Source organism: Biomphalaria glabrata, chromosome 8, assembly GCF_947242115.1.
Source record: "Biomphalaria glabrata chromosome 8, xgBioGlab47.1, whole genome shotgun sequence".
NCBI lineage: Eukaryota > Metazoa > Mollusca > Gastropoda > Planorbidae > Biomphalaria > Biomphalaria glabrata.
The window spans coordinates 35,468,751-35,474,750 of record NC_074718.1 but is presented as its reverse complement, the minus strand read 5'-3'; positions in this window follow the sequence as shown (position 1 = coordinate 35,474,750).

Below are 6,000 nucleotides of genomic sequence, written 5' to 3'. Positions count from 1 at the left end.
CAGTAAATTCTGAACACGTTATTTGTACAAATGACCATTCTCTGATCAAGTTGAAACTTTGTACAATTATTCATTTTTCATTTAAAAAAAAACTAGAATCAATCAAACAAAAAAAAAAAAGCAATAGTTTATTAAATAGTGGTAATTAAGGGAAATTCATCTTACAATATTGAGGTATTTGGTTGTAAATTTGGAGTTCTTCAATTATATAATTTAGTTTTATGGATTTTTGTTCATATATTTTCCTTGTAAAAGAAAGTTAGACAGATCGAAAGAAAAGGAGAAAGAGTTAGAGAGAGGGTATAAGAGAGAAGCAAGAGAGAGTGAAGGTGAGAGCACAAAATAAGAGAACGCAGAGAGTAAATTCAAGTGTACAAGAGAGAAAGAAAAATAGAAAGAAATAAAGATAAGAAAGAGAGAGCACGAAATAAAGAGAGTAAGAGAGACAGAGAGAGAGAGACAGCCAGAGAGAGAGACAGAGAAAGAGACAGAGAGAGACAGAGCGAGTAAGAAAGAACAAGGGAGACAGAAAAAAAAAGGAGAGAGAGAGAAAGAGTAAAGAGAGAAAGAGTGAGAGTGCCAGAGGGAGTAAGAGAGAGAGAGAGACATAAAATTCTTGGACTACGTTATGACCTTAAGAAAACAGTTCGACACATTTTATCACCTCTCAACATTTTAGAAATGTAGTCCCTGGTTTTAGCCAGAGTAGAATGCAGGCTAAAGGCCAAAAAAAAAAAAAAGATCAGACTAATGCGCTCCCTGGTCATGGCCACATTCTTATATGTTTGCTAGTCTTGGAAGCTGACTGCAAAGCTAGAGAGGAGAATCCTATCAATGGAAGTGAGATGCTACAGAAGGATCCTAGGTATCACATTTAAAGGCAGACAGAAAGCGATGTGAAGACATCTAGAAATGGACATGTCTGTCATTGAAAGATATTCTACCAAAGTAAAAGGGAGAAATACGGTCGACAAATCTTGCGTGGTGCTCCAACAGACTAAGTGATCGGTAAAGGATGCAGGTCCTATGAAAATAATGTCATACATGAGAAAATAGAACATTTTAAAAACTTTTTTTTATTAGCGCATCTTTCATACATTTGGCCTCTATATAATTATTAAATGAGGTGGAGAGGGTGGAAAGGGGGGGGGGCACAAATGCAAGTCAAACAATATTGAAGAGTTGAAGAAGTCTAAATAATTAATGATTCTTAAAATTATTTGTTTTTAGAATGAAGAAAATCTCATTTTCAAAATATCATTGACATAGACATAGCTATATATGATCATTGCCTTTAAATGAGCTGACATTGTGCGTTGAGATTGTATTGAATAGTGTTTTTCTACACATATTTAAAACTCTGTTCGGTATTATCCATAAAGATGCTTATGTTTTTATGTCATAATATAAAATGCATTCCTTTTTTGTTTTGTGTGTGTTTTTAACGGGGAGACAGTCTTTCCTGGCTTTCTTTTCCCACGTTAGGGTCCGGTCTGGTGTGTCATGATCACTTCCGCCAGGGGAGAGCAACATGTTAATTAGATTGTCTCGTGATCAACGTTCTACACAGCTGGGAACTCTGGGAGAAATGGATCTCTTTCTTTCTCTCTCTCTCTCTCTCTCTCTCTGCTGTTTTATATAGGGCAATTATTCTCAAGCTAACTTTCTCTCTATTTCCTGTCCCTTGTCTCTTTTTCTTTCTGGCTCCTTTCTTTTACACATCACATTCCCTCCTCTCTCTCTTTCAAACGCTGTCACGCATTAACATTACCTTTTCTTCACTTGCCTTTCATCCTCTCCCTGTCTCTCTCCCTCCCTCCCTTCCTCCCTCTCTCCCTCCCTCCCTTCCTCTCTCTCTCCCTCCCTCTCTCTCCTTCCATCTCTCTCCCTCCCTCTCTCTCCTTCCCTCTCTTTCTCCCTCCCCTCTTGCTCCTTCCCTCGCTCTCTCCCTCCCTCCCCCTCTCTCTCTCCCTCCCGTCCCTCTCTCTCCCTCCTCCACTCTCCCTCCCTCTCTCTCCCTCTCTTCCTCTCTCTCCCTCCTGCCCCTCTCTCTCCCTCCCTCTCCCCCTCCCTCTCTCTCCCTCTATCTTCCTTCCTCTCTCTTCCTTCCTCTCTCTTCCTCTCTCTCTACCTCTCTCTCTACCTCTCTCTCCCTCCCTCTCTCTCTCCCTCCCTTTCTCTCTTCCTATTTCTTCCCCACTATCTAAATGTGTATCTGAACTAAACATTAATTACAGTCCGATCAACCCAAGGCCAGTATGCATTATGCCCAGCTGTCTTTCTCTCTGTCTTAAGGCCAATATTATCTAAATGTCTCCCATATAGCGCTCTGAAAGTTCTTTGCTGGTACAACTACAGAACAGTGTTTCTCAACTTGCGACGCCCCCACTTAGTCCTAAATATACCCCAACAATAAGATTACTAGACATCAGCACGCCCAAAGTAAACAGAAAGGAAGACAGGAGGACAGAAAGGAAGGCAGAAGGGAAGACAGAAAGGAGGATAGAAAGGAGGACAGAAAGGAGGACAGAAAGTAGGATAGAAAGGAGGACAGAAAGGAAGACGAAAAGGAGGACAGAAAGATATGCAGAAAGGAAGACAGAAAGATATGCAGAAAGGAAGACAGAAAGATATGCAGAAAGGAAGACAGAAAGATATGCAGAAAGGAAGAAAGAAAGGAAGAATAGAAAAGAAGGCAGAAAGGAGGACAGAAAAGAAAACAGAAAGGAGGACAAAAAAGAAGGCAGAAAGGAGGACAGAAAAGAAGACAGAAAGGAGGACAGAAAGGAGGACAGAATGGAGGACAGAAAGGAGGACAGAATGGAGGACAGAAAGGAGGACAGAAAAGAAGACAGAAAGGAGGACAAAAAAGAAGGCAGAAAGGAAGACGAAACAATATAAGAAATGGTTACTTGAAGAAAGTGACTATTGGTTTTGCACATTAAGCACACATTAAGCACACATTAAGCACACAAATGTCGCAAATCATCACCCTTCCAAAGAAAGGCAATTTACAACTCTGTCAAAACTTTCGCACCATCAGCCTCATAAGCCATCCCAGCAAAGTGTTTTTAAAAATTATATTAAATCGACTAAAACCAATAGCTTACAAAATTATATCAGAAGAACAAGTGGGATTTAGACAAGGTCGCAGCACAACAGAACAAATCCTAAACCTCAGAATACTCTGTGAAAAATATCTCCAACACCAAGAGAATCTTTTCCGTGTCTTTATTGATTTCAAGAACGCTTTCGATCGAGTATAGCATGAGGCACTCTGGGCGACGATGGAAAACTACAACATAAATAAAAACATAATTAAACTTATCTACAACCTCTACAAACGACTTATGACCAATAGCCAACAGGGCTTTATAAGGGGCATCAGTATTGTAGGTGAAAAGCTGACTAGTGTTAGCAGCTTCAAATATCTCGGATCCATTGTCTCAGATGAGGGAACGAAACCTAAACTACTGGCCCGAATAGCACAGTCCACAGCTGCCCTTTCAAAACTTAAAATAATATGGAAAGACAAAGGCCAAGCCCTCGGCACCAAAATAAGACTGATGCGCTCCCTGGTCATGGCTACATTTTTTTATATGCTTATGAGTCTTGGACGCTGACTGTAGAGCTAGAGAGGAGGATCCTAGCAATGGAATAGAGGTGCTACAGAAGGATTCTAGGTATCACATTTAAGACCGCATCACAAACTAAGAGATTTGAGTCAGGGTTACTGCAGCGATTGGACCTCATGATGACCTGCTAACTATCGTAAAAAAACGCAAGCTAAAAATCTGTGGCCATATAACAAGATCTTCGGGGCTCGCAAAGACCTTCCTTAGGGAACAGTACCAGGAAAAAGAAGAAGAGGCTGACAGAGAAAGCGATGGGAAGACAACATAAAAGAATGGACGGCCTGCCATTGAAAGAGGTTCTAATTAAGGCAAAAGACAGAGAGGAATAGAGAAAGACGGTCGGCGAATCTTGCATGGTGTCCCAAAGGTCCAAAAGACTAAGGGATAGGTAAAGGTAAAAAAGTCGCAAATAATTAAATTACTTGTAAATCAATTTATATTTACAAAACATTCAGGCTAGTGGTACTTTCAATTGCCATCTAAGTGTGCATTTTGAAACTCTCATTTAAAAATGTGTAGGCCTATATTCACATAGTCCACACAAACTGAATAATTCAGTAATGAGATAATATTATATTATTTAGACACTTAGTTTAGTTTTATGAGCTTTGAATATAAAATACACGTGTAGACATTTCTTCATTACTTTGACTACCTCTACTCCCTTCAGGCCTATATACTATTTGCATTTATTTTCTCCTCTTTACTTCGAAGAGTTTTTTTTTTTCTTTTTAAGAATTGCAAATATCTGCCGGCATCACGACAATCCCTAAATAATGTTTCTACTTAAAAATGATGTTTGTGTTTTTAAACACATTAATGCAGATTAGATGGCATATTTTTATATTTTTGAGCACGACGAACATGGGGGTGAAGTTAGTGTTACAAATTTACAATTGCGCTTTTTACATGAATATTCGCTATATGTTACCTATTACCTATTATGGTAGTAATTTTTATAAGGGGCCTATAGCAAACTAAGCGTAACTTTGGGTTAACGAAAAGCCATAGAAAACCTTCATGGGTCACGATAAGTGTATGTCATTTTTAACTAGGAATCTAGCAAACTAACATAATAATAATAATAATAATAATAACCTCATGACCAAACACAAGAGGTCGGTCTACTCCCTGACTCGCACCCCACACAATTGAGAAGTGCTGTTGGTGGTAGAACAAGAGGAGCCAAAAGGATCAAATGGACGAGAGAAATGAATATAGACATTATCAAATCGTTCTTCCGTGTAAACATTTGTGATGATAAACCTCTCCCAGGTTATAGGCAAAAACTCTCCCTGGAATTTAACAAATTATATCCTAACCCCTGCAGAAATTGCCCTTAACATTCCTAGGAACATCTTCGTTGCCTGTCAGAGGGCGGTACTGCTGCAGACCTGCCACATCACCAGAAAATTCCTCAGTGGAAACTGTTAAAGGGACTACGATGAATTTTGTTTCTCTTTAGCGAAACTCGACCCTGGCAGCGCCAGAGAATGACTACTCGTTCATTTCTAACATAATAATAATAATAATAATAATAATAAGGCTTGTCTTCGAGTCCGAAGATTAGTGAGGAGTGCAGTATTCCCGTGGCTGCGCAGCTCCAGCTATGACTTTCATATTTTGTCACATCCAGGGCAAGCATAACAATTGTCCGCAGGTGGTCGATTTAGATTTTCTTTTCGCGTCTGCCCTCGGCAGCGAATGTTCTTTTGGTCTCAAATGTGTATCCCGCGGCCTTCGTGAGTGACCTCCAGTTGTCTCGTTCTGAGGCGCATGCAACCAGGTGCTCTCTTCTATGTCAGCCAAGGAAAGTTGTCTCCTAAGCAGGTTTAAGCTGGTCTTTGAAGCGTTTCCGTGGGACGCCTCTGTTATGTCAACCACCTTTTAGCTCACCAAAAAAGACTGCCTTTGGCATACGTTCGTCTCCCATACGGGATACGTGCCCTACCAAGCGTAACTGCCGGACCATAAGATAACTAACATAATAACGACAATACAACATATAAAATATAGACCTGCATTTAAAATAAGATTGACACATATCTCCTTGCAGGACAAGTGAAAATAATGCATGATCCCTGTCTGAATATGATGAGCAACGTGAACAATGCAGGATTTCGAATCTATACTAGACCTACATGCTGACAGAGCGAAGAACATATAATAATGATAAATATAAGCCTACTTTGGAAATACATATGCGTCATCTATTTAACATACCATCTACATAAATATTACAGTAAAAATATTTTTTAAAAATGTCTTTCTTTTTTATCATCTCTCTTTCTTAAATTATTACTATATTTTTTCTTAGTAGGCCTAAATATATAGGGCCTACTAATAAAGATTTTTTTCTAATTAA